The sequence below is a fragment of the Camarhynchus parvulus genome, chromosome 9, assembly GCF_901933205.1.
Source record: "Camarhynchus parvulus chromosome 9, STF_HiC, whole genome shotgun sequence".
In the NCBI taxonomy this organism is placed as follows: Eukaryota; Metazoa; Chordata; class Aves; order Passeriformes; family Thraupidae; genus Camarhynchus; species Camarhynchus parvulus.
The window spans coordinates 12,967,668-12,983,019 of record NC_044579.1 but is presented as its reverse complement, the minus strand read 5'-3'; positions in this window follow the sequence as shown (position 1 = coordinate 12,983,019).

The following is a 15,352-nucleotide window of genomic DNA, read 5'->3' as shown; positions in this document are numbered from 1 at the left end:
TCGGGACGGTGCCTGGGCTGAGGGGATGTGTGCCATGGTGCGTTTGCCATAGCCGGTCCCAAACCCCAGCTGCTAGAGCAGCTCGACAAAGCCAAGCTGTGAATTGGGCAGATTAAGAATCTGTTGATCGCCCTGGTCACAAGTTCGCTTTTCTGACCTTATATCCCTGTACAGACGATCCTTTGGTTTGGTCTGGTTTGGGCTTTTTTAAGCCGACTCCTATTTTACGTGTTAAATAGTCGGCTCTTTAACCAGCTACTAGCAATCATCAGACATTAATTTATACGGCTTTTACAAATACCTAAGCTATTTAAAATGCTGAACTGGGTTGTGTGTGGCAGGGAACATCTATCTATTGAATAGGCAGTGTCACACGGTAGCATGCTCTCTTGTCAAGGGTGATTGTGTTTTAGGCAAACATTTGAGCAAACATAAAGGCAAAGGTCAAGTACTGTTCAGTTGCAGTGTGTGCTAATTCACCTAGCTAACCAATGGGGCAAAAGTTGCATTTTCTGCGAGCACCGCAGACCAAACCTCTGCGAAGGGCATTATTAGCTGCGAGCCGGCTGTGATCGTTTCCAGACAGCTCCCGGGTGGAAGGGCTGGAAGCTCGGAGGGTGCCCGGGGTGCAGCTACTGCACCATCACCTCCCGTTGCTAACAAGTGCCTTCCAATAAGCTGGTGGTTTTTGTACTGTTCTGACCTCATCCCTTTTTTTTTTTCCTTCCTTTTTTTTCTTTCCTCTTTTCCTTGCTATTTATTTCTTTCCTGGTATTTGCTTCCTCTCCCTCCCCATCCCCCGGACAAACGAAGGCGGGCTGTCCATCGCCAGCCGGCTCGGGGCACTGAGCAGCTCCGGAGGAATTGGGCGAGCAGAGACCAGTGGCAGGGAAGTGCAGTTTGGCTCCTCATTGAAAGTGCGTGGGGAGGAGGGGGAGGAGGCACCGAGTTACTTTATTATCCTCATTCCTCCCCACGCCGTCGCAATTTTTAAAAAGCCATGTTTTGAATAGGAAAGGCTGGAATTTGTTTCTGAGGGTGATCTACCTGCCGATTTTTCCAAGCAAACATTATTATTTCTCATAGGATTTTTTTTCCTGCTATCTATCAAAAAAAAAAAAAATCAAAGGACTGGGTGGTGGTTGTCACACTCACAGCTTAGAAGTGTCTCTCTCTGCCTCTGTCTCTCTCTCTCTCTCTTTTAAGGGAAAAAAAAAAAAGAAAAAAAAATGATGACCCATTCCTTCCTTCTCGGTTCAGCCTGGAGGGCTCGCACTTTGAATCAATAGTCATTTTATTTGAACCAATGGCTGTGCTTCCACCCAGGCTGTACGTACAGTACTTTTCATAATAAACAGGGAGTTCACAGTTGTGGTCTTAAGGCACTCAGGTCTGGGGGATGCACGTGCAAAATAAATAAATAAATACATAAATAAATAACATGACAGTGGTATGAAAAAGAAAACAACCAAAAAAGAAAACCCTAACAAACAGCCAAATAAAAATTACTATTTTGAACCCAGGCGAACGCTCATGAAATTGTTACTTGTTGCCTTGTGGCACAGAGGCATTCGCCTCCCAGTCCCGAACCGTGGGGTCTGGCTCTGCCTTGCTCTGCTGCTGGGAGAAGCAGGAGGATTTTTTTCTTTTTTGACAAAACTCCAGGAAGAACATCAACAATATTAGAGACGTGATTCTGAGCGCAAAACTGGTTTATGGCTAAAATGGCATTAAAATCACCAGGGCATATTTTCTTTGCGACGCAAACTTTAAACACAAGCATACACTCATGAGAAAACACGTCAAAAATAATAATAAACTTACCCCCGCCTGCCAAACCATCACAATTTGTGGGACTCTTCTTTAGTGCTGCAGACAACTTGACCCTTCAAGCCCTGCATTAAACACGGTGGATACAGTGAAACAGGAATCAAATTGAGAGAAAAAAAAAAATTGTTTTGTCATGTAATTCTAAATAGTTTAATCTTCAACTGTCTCGGATTTCTTTACAACTCACTGGCTACGGTCCTATAAACGCCACCTGGGCAGTTTCACAAGCTTTAAAGTTTTGTGCGAGTGTGTGTGTGCGTGTGTGTGTGAGTGTGTGTGTGTGTGCGCGTGTGTGCAGTAACTTGTTTAAAAGGCATCGTTACCATTCAGAGGTATAAAAGTATTGCCCTGATCTTTGGCGAGATGGGATTTGGGTTTTGGATTTGGAAGGGTTTTTTTTTACATGCACCTCTCATTTTACTTAACTTTTTAAAGATGGGAAAAGCTGGAAGCTTTAGTTTTCGAGAGACTTTTCTCGTTATTCATCTGTTTGGTCGCCTTAGCTGCACAAAAGCGTATCAGCTGCGTTATGAAAAATGGCCTAAGCCCAGAGAATGTCACAGTGGTCGACTTATTATTTTAGCCCTTCTTAAAAAAAAAAAAAAAAAACCAAAAAAAAAAACTCAGGGAAAGTTTGCTTTTGATGAATTCAATAAAAGCGGTACTGCAACGGAAGAGATTTTAAGCTAAAATCATACAGCATGGGGGCAAAAGCTTAAATCAGCCAGATGGCCAAAGGTAGACAGAGTCTGCCCGCTTTAAACCAATCCACAGAAGTTACAGTCCTCCAGACTTTTAGCTTCTTATTGTGTTTATCGTGCTTTGTCCCACTTCCCCCGCCCCCCTGAAAAGTGTCTCAACAAATAAATAAACAAAACTAAACTTTTGCAATTCATATGTCGCGAACAGTTTTTCTTTCTTCCTCAACTCAGGATTTTTCTCTCTTCTTTTTTTTTCTTTTTTTAACCTTTTAAAATTTTTATTAGTTTAAAAAAAGACGCGGCATTCATAGTCCCTGGGCAAGGTGTTACTTTTTAATTTACCAGCACCTCATGTCTCGTCTCCAGGGAGGGCTTCCCGGCTGTAGCCAGAAAGAACAAATCTAAGGGACTGCAGGGATTGCAGCTGAAGGCTGTGCTGTGAAATCAGCTCCTGTTCATCTTCTGAGTAATAAATAGATCTAAATAATAACTGCTATTAATAATTATAACAAAAATAAATGCCACAAGCTAGCGATTCTGTGGGGCAGGGGGTTGAATTCGGTGTGGACTTTGTTTATTGTTAGGAAACACTCATAAACAGCCCTAAAACCACTAGTAAACTCCAATGTCCTCTGTCGTAAGAAGCTTTGTAATTCTTGTGGTCCCAGGAGCACTCGGAGACTGCCACTGGCTTCCAGAAGCTGTCCTGGCTGTAAGCGAGGGCAGAGATGCGGCGCCTCATCCTGAGTCCGAGGCTGTGCCCACCTGCTTCAGGGACAGCACAGAGTTTCTGGTGCCGCTGGACCGAAGGAGACAGTTCTGGCTGTGCAGGGGTGACAATAATCTGCAGGACGGGCAGTGCGGACTGAAAGCTCCCTGCCAGCCCTGCCCGTCCTGCCCGGGCTCCCCTCGCCTCTTGCCCCTTCTTCCACAATTCTCCCATCCAGCAGAACTAGTGGGAGGGGGGCTGCAGCCGCCCGCGAGTGCCCAACGCCGAGCTGTCCCCGTGTCCCACCTCTGTGCCTGGCAGCGGCACCGGGACCCGGCCGGGCCGCGCAGGCGGCGGGCGGAGAGGCCGGGCCGGCGCATCCCCGATGCCCGCATCCCGGTGCCCGCATCGCGGTGCCCGCATCCCCGGTGCCCGCATCCCGGTGCCCGCATCCCGGTGCCCCGGGGCCACGCCGCCACTCGCGCAGGTAGCGCGGCCACCGGAGCGCGGGGCCCGGGGGCGGCTGCTGCCTCCGCCGCGGGGCAGCCACCGAGCCCACACGAGGAGGCGGCCGTGGGGGCTGCCAGGCACCAAGGCAGCCCAAGGTTCTGCCTGCGGCAGGTGCTGCCAGCCACCAAGGGAGCCAAGGTCCAGTCTGGGGCAGGGAACGCTGCGGGCAGCCCCGGGAGCCGGGGGATATCCCCGAGAGCCGCCTGTTTCCCCAGGACAGTGGGGATTTGAACTCTTGATATTTGGCTCAATTTGCTAACGATTAAACTAAATAGGAGGAGAATAGCCCTCTACTCTGCTAAAAGTCAGCTACCGAGTGGAGGAAAGAGCGTGGTTTAGCGTGTCTGAGTGGGCGAGTAGCGCACTGGACACTGTCCCCTTTCAAAGAGCGAATTTACTGCGGAGTTTCCCAACCACCTGCAGGAATGGCTCCCGACAGGCGCTGTCGGGGTGAAGGCGGCACCAGTCACGACAGCGGTCAGCAGCAGAAACCAGTTTGCAGTCGTTTCCCCGCTGGCGCAGCGGCTTACGAGAAGCTCTGAGATGCTGGCAGGAAAACCTTTGGGAGAAGCAGCTCCCCCACTCGTGTGTGTGGGCAGCGGAGGAGCCCTGGGCACCGCGGTGTGGGCGGACACCCGTGTCCCGCTCAGCAAGCCCCCGCCGCTGCCCTGTCCGTGGGTCTGACTGATGTTCCTGCCTCCACCTGCGACTCAGCCTAACGGGTCACCTCGACGTGGGCAAGCGAGACGTCTGGGGGAATCCTCATGATTTTCTAGACGTCTTTTTTTCCCAAAACACTTGAGAAATCCGTTAAATCAAAGACCTCGAGAGGTTGGAAATAGTCCCTTGCATCCCCAAAGAACGCAAGCTGGGGAAATTTGAAGAGGCTTCATCCCACCGGGAATGACAGCGCACCATAGAAGGGTGTTTAGAAAATTTGGAGGAATCAGTTAAATCCGTCGACAAAAGAAGTTTTGGTTTTGATTTAGGAATATTTGGTTGCCCATAAAATAATATCGATTCTGAGCGGTTTTACAGAAAAGGGGGTAAATCAGAGGATAAAGGGGTGCTACCCAGTAGCATGCTGCCAGAAGCGTACCTGCCCCTGGTTACACAAATGATCTGGACAAAGAAAACCTCTGCTCCTCAGATCTGCCCCCTTCCTCCCCAGCGCTTTCCTCTGCGTGGGACAGGTCCCATCGCCTCCCCCAGCTGTGAAGGCTGTGCAGAGCGCTTGGAGAAGCCTCGGGGACAGGTGATGCTGTGAGCGCTCCTGGCGCTGCCTTCACCCCCCGGCTCCCTCGAGGGACGGCGCGGGGCATCCCCGCAGTTTGGAGCGGGTGAGGGGACAGGCTGTCCCGGGGCGGGGGCCTGAGCCCTGCCGGCTGGGCTGGCCGTGCCCACCTTGGTCACCAGCTGAGCTTCCCCACTCTGGCCACTGAGTGACTGGACACTGCCGATACGTTGTGACCCGGCTCCAGCGGGATCCGGGCCCACCGGGTCGCCTCTGCCGCGCTCCGGGCACGGTGGGCCGGCAGCCAGCCCAGGGTCGCGTCCCGGGACGCAGCCTCGCCGCTTCCCTGCAGGAATACGGACATGTGGTCATGTTTACGGTGTGAAGGATATTAGACGGGCTGGTGTGTCCTCCCGGCTGTAGGCTGCCCGTGAAACGCGGGTGGTTCAATCCCCGCCCCGCTGCGTTACAGCTCCTCTGCTCTGCGAGGAAACCCGCTCTGGCTCTGAGGCCCCTTGCTCTGGACTTCACACCTTCTGAGGACCGATCCTGGAGCTCCCAACCAACCCAAACTTCTCTGAAGTAAAGAAGAATAAGAGTTTTTTCGGTTTTGGTCCTCCAAACGTTTTCTCAAGCCAGGACTCAGCCAAGGAACGGAGAATGTGGAGGTCGTTCCCTCCGGCTGCCCATCGCCTGCTCAGGGCGGGCTTGGGGCAGAGGCGTCCCCGGCAGCCCTCGCAGCTCTCGAAGGCTGTGCCTTGTTTCAATGTTTACTTGCCGTACTGCAAATGTCACCAGAATGCAACTTTAGTGCTTTGTGGTTAATATTTTTCGCCCGAGGTCTATCACTGGCATTAATTGTCCCAATAAATTGAGATATAGTGTGCATAATGCAATGTAACAATATGGTTATATTCCACGTGTATGACTTAATTAAGCTATTTGCAGCCTGATGCTGCAAGTCAACGGGTGTGCAAGTGGATTAACAATGTACTGTTCTCGTATCCTCAGGATGGTGCATAATTACTTTACTGGTGGTACATATCAATTTTTGATGATTGCAGAACACATGCTCACTTTACCAACAAGCGCTTTAATAACTCTCCGTTGTGTTTTTAAAAAGCGTTGTTTGGAAATATTTGGAAGCCTCGACAAATAATGTTCGAGGTTCGTGGCGCGAGGTTCAGACCCGACCTCTGACGGAGCGCAGGGGTTGTGCAGGGGTTGTGAGGCAGTGCCCAGCCCCGCTGCCCGCTCCCGGCGCCGGGAGAAGCGCGGGGCCGGGGCCGGGCCGGCCGTCGAGGCGCTCGGCAGATCCCCGGGGACGGGGCCGTGCCGAGAGGCGGGGGCAGCGTGCCCCAACACATGCTCCTGACATTTGCCAGCGGAGTAATGAAATTAGGAAACTCGATTACAGGGCGGCGGCGAGGCTGGGGAGCCCCGGGTCTTTGTTCCCGCGAAGATGGCGCCAGGCTCTGGCCGGCGGGAGTTAGCGTGTGCCTCTCCAGGCAAAGGCGGAGGAGGACGAGTGCCGACCTTTCTGGGCATAATTTAATTTCCGCAGCCTAATCACGTTAGTGGGGCAGGTATCACCCTTGAGAGCGAGGTCCCTGCGCCACGCCGAGCCCAGGCTGCCCGCCCGGCCGGCCCAGCGCTCCGCGGCGCCAGGCGCTGCCCTCGGAGCGCAGGGAGAGGACAAACAACGTGCTGGGAGCCGCCGCATGGCACTGGCACGCTCGGGAGCCCGACAGGGCTGGGTGGCCTCGAGGGCCGGGCTGGGCGCGCCTGTCTGCGGGCTGGGCTCGGGCTCCGCCGTAACCAAATGCAGATGGGTTCCTTGGCTTGGGAGGGCGTCCAGCAGCTCCCGGGGCTGGCCGCAGAGCGGGCTGCCAGCCCGGCCGGGTGGTGAGCAGCCCGAGGGGCCGGGGCGGACAGCAGCGAGCGGCCTGTGCCGGCCCCGGGCCCTGCTCCGCGCCCCGCTCCGCGCCCATGCGCGGTGTCGCTGCTGCTCCAGAGGAAGAAGACGATTTGTTCTTGTACCTGAAGCAGGTGATGTTTATGCAGAGACATCTGAATGACAGCAGGAGTGAAGGACAAATCTAATAAAGCCTAATAAACCGTGAGAGTCTAAATGTCATTAAACTTACAAAGATGAGAATCCAAATCACCAAAAAGGTAAATGTCTTCATTAGCCTGATCTCTGAAGACTGTCGAACATTTCATTAATTTATAATTTATGATTGTTTGACAAATATTGAAAAGTATGTAAATATGAGGGGGATAATGTCTTTTCTGCGGGAGATAAGGAAATGACCCAAACTGTACGTGCCTGCTAGATTACACACGAGGTTCCATCTATCTGTTATCAAACTGTGCTTTCCCTTTCTACAACATATTGTGCAACTGACAAGTGAAATAGTGCAGATAAACCAATGGTTTAAAACGTAATAAAGACAACAGCCATTTGCATTTTTTACATTTTATTACAAAGGTAATTTACTATGACACATTTCTGAATGTAATTTATGAAAACATTTTAAGGCAATTATATAATGTATACAGCACTCGGAGACACAGAAAGTCAGATAAATAATAATCTTATGGATCTTCAGAGACTTTCTATAACGCTGAAAATATAGACTTCTGCAGGAACAGCAGTAAAACATAAAATCATAGAAATAAAATGCAGAATGATGTAATAAAGAGGAAATGGGTGTACTTCGAACTGGAATTGCAGCATTAGATATTCAAGGAAACAATTTCATCTATTCCAAAGAACTAGATCATCTCAGACTATTATTTTTTTCCCTTCCTCTGCATTGTGAGATGGGTTTCTAAAAGTAAGGAGGATTTCTGAGCAAAACGTGTTGCCCCCCAGTCCTCTTTGGCTGACCAAGAATTGGACGTTCCAGTGGGGACCCCGGGGAAGCCGGGAATAGCCTCCCTTTGCTCTCCTGTGACAAAGGCGAATTGCGAGTTTATTATCACTCGTCTTCTCCGAGAGAGAGAGAGGGCAGCAGGCGCAGTTCGGCGTGGGCAGAGGAGGCTGCGCGGGCCCGGGGGTGCGGGCAGGCCTGGGCAGTGCCGGCCGCTGCCCGCCCCCTCCGCGTGCCACCGGCTGCACCCGGGGAAGGTTTCCACGGTCCTCCCGCTTCTCTGCACAGCGCACGCTTGCTCATGCCCCACTGAAGTCCGCGGAGAGGTGGCCACTGTTTTGGTGGGCGAGGGCCAGAGGGTGGCCGCCCGAATGGGGTCCTGCGCCACCCGCGCCCCCGGCTCTCCGCGGCTGGCACAGGAGCGCTTCGGTGCTTACCGTGAGGACAGGGAGATGCCCAGAAGACGAGAGAGGACAGCATCCCCTGATAAATGTCTCCATGTACCTCCAAGGTATTTGCACTCGGAGGGTCAGCAGCCCATCGCGTGCGAGTGCCTTGAGTTTGGGTTTTGTGCTTGAGCGAGTTTTTTTTTCCAAAACCACCCAGTAGACAATAAGCCACGGAGCAGAGTTTTCTAAAAGCCCCGCATTTCCCAGAATGGGCTCTGTGTCTTTGTCTTTACATAAAACAGTGCCCGTTGGCCAAATGTGCCTGTAACGAGCTTGTAAAACAAACCAGAAATCTCAGCTCGTCCTCGAGACTAAAACCAAGTCGCTTTATTCCCAAATCTTGCAAATATGTTAGGAGTCTTAGAAGTGGGAGACTAAAAGGCCTCCTGGCAGAGCTGCTTACCTGCTGTGAGCCTCACTGCCACAGACCCTTTCACCAGACATATTAAATCTCTTACCCTAAGAAAACAGGCACTTGTCACAATTGAAACCCGACGTATCGGGGCAGCGGGATGTAAGAGTTTAGGGAACTCTGTGTTTTTCCCGGAGGCCCTCCCGAGCGGATGTCCTAACACACCTCTGCTAGAGGCCTGCAGGGTCTGCCCGACGTTTCCGAGGGCCACGTCCAGAGAGTGTTCCAGAGAGGTGGCCCTCGACGTCCTCCCTGCGCACAGCCAGCACCTCGCACCTGGGCTAGTGCTTAGCTGTTTATGGAGTGAAATAGGTTTCGAGGAGATGGCAGGTGACTTCCCCGCCAGAACCTCGTTGGTTAGGCTCCCCCTTTCCATCGGATGTCCCGGCTGTCTCCCCCGCTGGCAGATCCCCAAGCTGGGCCGGCCCTGGGAGTCGCTCCCCCGGGCCAGCAGCAGCCAGGGCAGGGGGGCCGCCAGCTCTCCTCTCCCCGCCCTTCGGCAGCACGCTGTCATTCTTTCCCATCTCTGAAGTATGTGTTTTATTACAAATTGTTTCATTTGATGAACAACATTCCCACCGCCCTGAGCAGAGTCTAAGTGGAAAAAGGTTTGCTTGGCATTGCGAAAGAGTTTCAATGATAATCGTTTAAAAAAATAAAGAGTCAACCACACACGCGCAAGAATATCCAGATATCGCCCGACGTGCTGAGCTGTCTTCCACGGACCTGGGCTGCAAGGTTTTCCACCCAAACTAGCCCTCATCTCTTTTTCTTCTGATGGAGACAAGGAGCAAGAGGTCTCCTGTCCCACCATCTCGCGTCTAGGGCAGGTCCTCCCCGTCCAGTTCTCACACGGCTCTTTCTGACCATCTTGGATAAAGACTGGCAATTGTTCAAAAGTGGCAAAATATCTCGTGTAGTTTAAGTTCAATATGTGCCAGGCAAGGGAAAGACACTGGCAACCCTTTTTTATTTGGTTTTGGCTTTTCTTTTTTTTTTTTAGGGCGTAAATGATTTCTTACAACACTCGCGGGCTTGTAACTTACAACGAAAGGAGGAAAAAAGGCAGAGACGGCCGGAGGCTGGGCTGGGAGAAGCCCACCGATCCCTGAGTCATAAAAGCGTACAATGAAAGGGCTTTATTGTCTCTCGTTAAGCAGTTCATAAGTGACCCCGTTTATTTCTGAATAGCCATGTTTTGATGACTTATAGTATATGCAAAAACAAACTTTCCCGCGGTGTTTTTTTTCTCCGTCATGCTTTTCTTTTCAAACAGCCAGATGATTTTAAAAAGAAAAACACCCAGAAATGATAAATCGCGTCGCATAGCTAATGGCTGGAGGGCGCGTTTACCAATTCATAATCATTTATTCTTGGTGATGTATGACCCTTACTCTTAAATCTCAAAAGCTTCTATTTGAAGGTGTAAATAGCTTTTTCCCCCCTTGCAGTAAACCTTACTGCATTAGCAGTGATTGATCTCCTGTACAATTCGTCCCAGAGTGCTATTTTAGAGGGGGAACACTGGCTTTTGGAGATTAACTGGGGAGTCTGTTACATATTAATGAACCTAGGAGATATACTAACGTTTTGGTAATTTAGTTATTTGTGTCTATAGCTTTCGCCGTTATTTTCTCTTAGACCCCCGCGGTTGTTATACATCGAATTAAAAAGTGGTCCTTCAGCATCATTTTTTCAGTGGCAACTAAATGCCATTTAATGTGAAAAACAAATGTTGACTTGTCTCTTGAAGGAAGTGTGTTTCTTGGCAAGACATCAAAGTGTTTTAAACTGTATTAGAAGGATTTGTTAGTTTTCTTAGCCGGAGCCTACGGTAATGTAAGGAAAGAGCGTCTCGGTGGAAGCACCCGTCGGAGGGGGGAGCGGGCGCTGCGCAGCGCTGCGCATAGGTGCACGCTCGAGAGGCGGCTTTAGCTGCAGCAGGAATGCACAGGCACCTCTTCGCTGGGATTACAGCCTTGATTAACGTGCTAATGAATAGGGATGTTAAAGAGTCGTCCGGAAACCCGTCTGTGAGAAGGAGGAGTGAGAAACTCCTAGGTTGGGCTTAGCCTGCAGAGAGAGCAACTTCACTAAAATGCCATTAACCTACTGCTCCTTAGCAGACACTCGGGCAAAGCACCTCGGAGATGTCTGAGAAAGGGCTGAGGTGGAAAGCAGGGGGTGGAATCCCTGCTGGGCTCTCGCCGCTGCCCCCGCAGCTGATGCCGGGCTGCGGAGCGGCCAGGGCAGCCTGGAGCCACCGGGCCGGGCACGGCGCGCTGGGCGCCGGGGCAGCCGCTGCCTCGTTCCTCGGCGGAAAAATAGTGTCGAGGAGATGGAGGGGTGGGGGAGAAAGGAGCCCAGCGGTTTTTTTTTCAGCGGTTCCGCTCCCTATTAACTTTGACATCTTTCTCGGATTTATAAATTAGAGTTCATTATCCTCGAAGGCCGTCAAAGTAGGCAGCTCGGCTAAGAATTAATGCGTGCAATCCCGCTCGCTACAGCTGGCTTCGCCCTGAGCTGTCTGGTGGGCTCAGGAAGTTGGCGGAGGCTTCAGTCACTCCAGTGGTCAAAGAGAGATAGCGGTCCCTTCTGCCCCCCTCCTTGCCATTTATCGCCGGTAGAAGGTTGAAACTCAGATACCCACCATCCTGGAGCGAGCAGCAAGCAGATCGCCAAGGCAAATGGACCTGCCCTTGTTTTTGAAGGAAACAAACATGTTTCTCCCCCCGCGTCCTGTCCCAAAGTTAAACGTTTGTTTAGGACAAACTCGAGAAGCAACAGTCTTTGCGAGAACTTTGTTTTCCCCTTCTCGTTGTGAATAACAAAGTGGTCATAGGCTACTCGGCCAGTTGGCGAGAAGAGAACTTTTGTTTTCTGGGGCGATTTATGTTCTTTATAAATATGTGGTTTGGAAAATAAAAAGAGACTTGAAAACGTTGTTACAATGAAAAAGGACAAATTAGAAGACATTTTCTGTGATCAAAGGAGGAAGAGAAAGCGAGTAGGGGTATTCAAAAAGCTTGACTTATTCACACAACTCCTTTGGAGCCCAGGGGCAACAAGCGTGTCTTACATTGAAAAGGCGGCTCTATTCAGAGTGCAGGTGCGAAGTGGTGTGGCACATTCTGCCACATTATGTAAAGGTTGTTGGAGATTAGTGTTCAGACTTAATAACTAAAGCGCTTGATTTACATTGGAAAAAAGCCCCCTCATCCGTGAAAGCAAAATAATTTAACGCGTGATCATTTCGAGTGCTGCTGATATCCTAATACTTGCATTGTTCTCGGCCAAGTACTAGAGGAGCGCGGATTGATGCTTTTGGGAACCTATCATTTACAGCCACTGAACTCTGCTCAGAACTGGAGGTCTGGAGAGGAGATAAAAGAGGGGCACAAGAGAAAAGTTTCGCATTAGGGAAAAAAAAAGGGGGGGAGGAAAAAAAAAAAAAAAAGAGAGAGAACAATATAAACGTGACAGTTCTCCTCCTCCCCGCAGAGGACTCCATGCCTCCTGTCCAGTGCCAGGGCGAAGCAGCGTCCAGGTCTACGGAGACGAAAATTGGGCTCAGGTCTCAGGCTCTTCCCTACTCCGCCTTCCCCCGTCGGAGCAGAATTACTTACCTTACTAATTATTCATATTTATGTAAATGTCATTAGTTAATGTAACTTTCTATAAAAAGATAATCAGGCGAGATCGGAGCATAGGTATTACCTTAAGTGCATTGGCTCTGGTTGTTTCATTCATATGTTAATACACGTGATGCAGTCGTGCCAGGCGTAGGGAGGGTGGAGAGGAGGGGAGAGGAGGAAGGCAAGGGAAAGAAATTAAATAATAATAACAAAGCCCCACAAAGGCTGTAAGTTTGCATCGCGGGACCAGGGAACACGATGCCTTCTGATGCGCTGAACAAAGGGGGACCCCGCGCCGTCCCAGCCGTGGCGGCTGTCCGGACATTCCGGCAACTTTGGGTGGCTTTTTTGTTTGTTTGTGTCCCTTCCTCTCCTGAAGGAGAATTTTATGCTTCAAACCGTTTCGATCTACCCAAATCCTCGTGCCAAGCCGAGTGCCTCAATTCCCGAACGACCCGAATTAAAGTATCTTTGTACGGGACACGCACCAATTAAAATTGCAATACCTTTTTGCATCTCCCTCTTTAGTGTAAGCATTTTAGGGCTATTTCCATAAATTCTCTGCGAGAATAAAAGCTATAATGGGAACAAGGTGAGAAAGCTGTTAACCATTGTTTCAGCAAGAAAAGGTCGTAAGTCAGGCAATTGGTGTCTGACCTGTCAGGATAAGGTATAAAGGCTTTATTCATGCAGTCGCTCACGATTTTCTCAGCTCTCACAAAAGTGTTTTTATGATTCTGTTTTCTTACCTCGTTCCTTAATTAAAAAGCTGAATGATTAGAATAGCACCTGCATAATGTCTGAACGACGCCTGCATACTAATTCGCGAGTCTTTACATCTGGTAATTATAACATAAAATCAGAGATTGAATAAAACAGAAGGATTTTGCCCCTAAAGCCCTGCTAATCCTCTTTTAAAAGAGTCTGCTGAAATAATTCAGAACAGTTTCCGGAAGTTGGATTACCGACTCTTTTTTGACTATTTACAATGAAATGATATTTCACACTTAAAGGACTCTCTGTATTTCTACAACAGGTTTTTTAAGGTGGCCTGTTTTCTAGACAATAACAATCCAGTGATTCCTTTCTTTTCCTACCCCTTTTTTCCCCTCTTCCTCCCAGCAAGGTCTTCATCTTTATCAAGTATACGCGAGGATTAATCTGTCCTCAGGTAGGGATAACAAAACCTCCCCCCTTGAAACCTTCCTTTGACTCCCCACTCCGGGACTCCCCGTGACGAGGGAAGAGGGAGGGCAGCCCGCTTGTGCCCAAGTTCAGACGCACCCTGATTCCCGGCCGCTCGCGGCAGCAGAGGATGGAGCAGGGAGCTCGCATTGCTTCACCGATGCCCCCACCCAGGGCAGAGGATAATTTAAGCCAGCAGACACTAGTCAAAAGTTGAAGACTAATTTTTTTGTGTGTGTCTTCCCGAAACAGCTGGGGGGATGAAGGGGAGTGGTGGTGTCCGCGCTTTTGTCTGATTTTCAGGGCGTGCTGTAGCAGGTACCCTCAGGGCCAGCAGCGAGGCAGGGGAGGCAGGAGGGAGCCGCTGGCGGCGGGCAGCGCCGTCCCGGGGGCCGCCCCCAGCCCGGGCGGGCGGCGCAGCCCTGCAGGGCTCAGCCCGGCTCCCGCTGCCGGGGGCTCAGCCCGGACCCCCGGGGTGGCTTCCCCGGCCCAGGCAACCCGCAATGACCCGGAGAAGGGTTTTGCGGCAGTATGGAGCCGATCCCCTGGGTAACATTGGCTGGGGGGCAAGAAAAAATCTGCCGATCTGTTAGAACGTCCTATTTATTTTAGGAAAAAGGTTTCCTTGTAGGCTGGCGAGCTCCAGCCCGGCCATGAGGTTGGCTGCCTCATGACGAAGAAAACTAAGTTGGTGCACGGATTTTGAAACGCGGGATCTGCTGCCCGCACCCTCTGCAGCTCCGCAGTGTCTCGGCGCCTGATCCAAAGGAGCCAGAGTGGTCCTGGCGTCGGAGCGGGATGGATCCAAATGGAGAAGTTCAGACTGAAGTCAGCCTCACGGGAAGTTGCAGAGGTTTATGTGAGATGTTACCAGCATTAAGAGCACCTTAATCTGTTGTGCCATTTCTTTTTAACTGATAAAAAGTTGCTTTTGCAGTGACTTTTGTCCTTCCCCCTCATTCTCTTCCCATGGCGTAACCCTGCAAAAAACTAAATAATCTATCAGAAAATGGAGTCAACGTGACATTCAGCATTAAAAATCTAGGGACTTTAACCAAAAGCTTCAATTGCTATCCTGGCCCCATTATAGCCAAGGGAACGACATACTCTGTTGGAAACTCAGAAATGTTACATATCGCTTTAGCGGGCGCTGCCCTTGTTTGTTTATTGTAGCTTACTTTCATTTATATCCCAGGAATATTATTTCACCAGGCGACACACGAAAAGACAAAGGGTGTAAATAAACTAACATATGGCCCAGAGGTTTTAGAGGAGCTGGAGCCGCTTAGTAAGTCATGTGGGTGATACTGGGAATCCGTCTTCTGTCCTTCCCCCGCTCGCTCATAACCTCCTTCTCCCTGCGTATTCCTTCTACCTTCTCACGATAAGTCACGTTTGTGTCACGACCGGCTTTGGGGCACCAGATGGTTTTTCCTTTGGACTGCAAAATATCTGGGCAGCGCAGGGATGGGGAGGGATGGACTCAGGTCCTGCGCCTGTGCCTCTACATGAAGCGGGAGAAAACCCGTTGACATAACAAATGTGCGTGGGGATGTGTGTGCACACGCACACCAGCCCCGGACACGGTCAGGCCCGGCTGGGGTGCCGGACAGAGCCGGGCCGTGCTGGGCTGCGCGGCCCCTTGGAGCGGGCGGCTGGCGAGGCGCCGAGCGGGGTCGAGCAATCTGGCACCCACGGAGACACTTGACAACCTTTTTCTGTTGTTGTTGTTGTTTCCAATTGTAATCGGTTTTAGGATTTCTCTCCCAAAAAGCCTAACCGGAGTTGAGCCCCGCTCGGTCCGGGTGGTG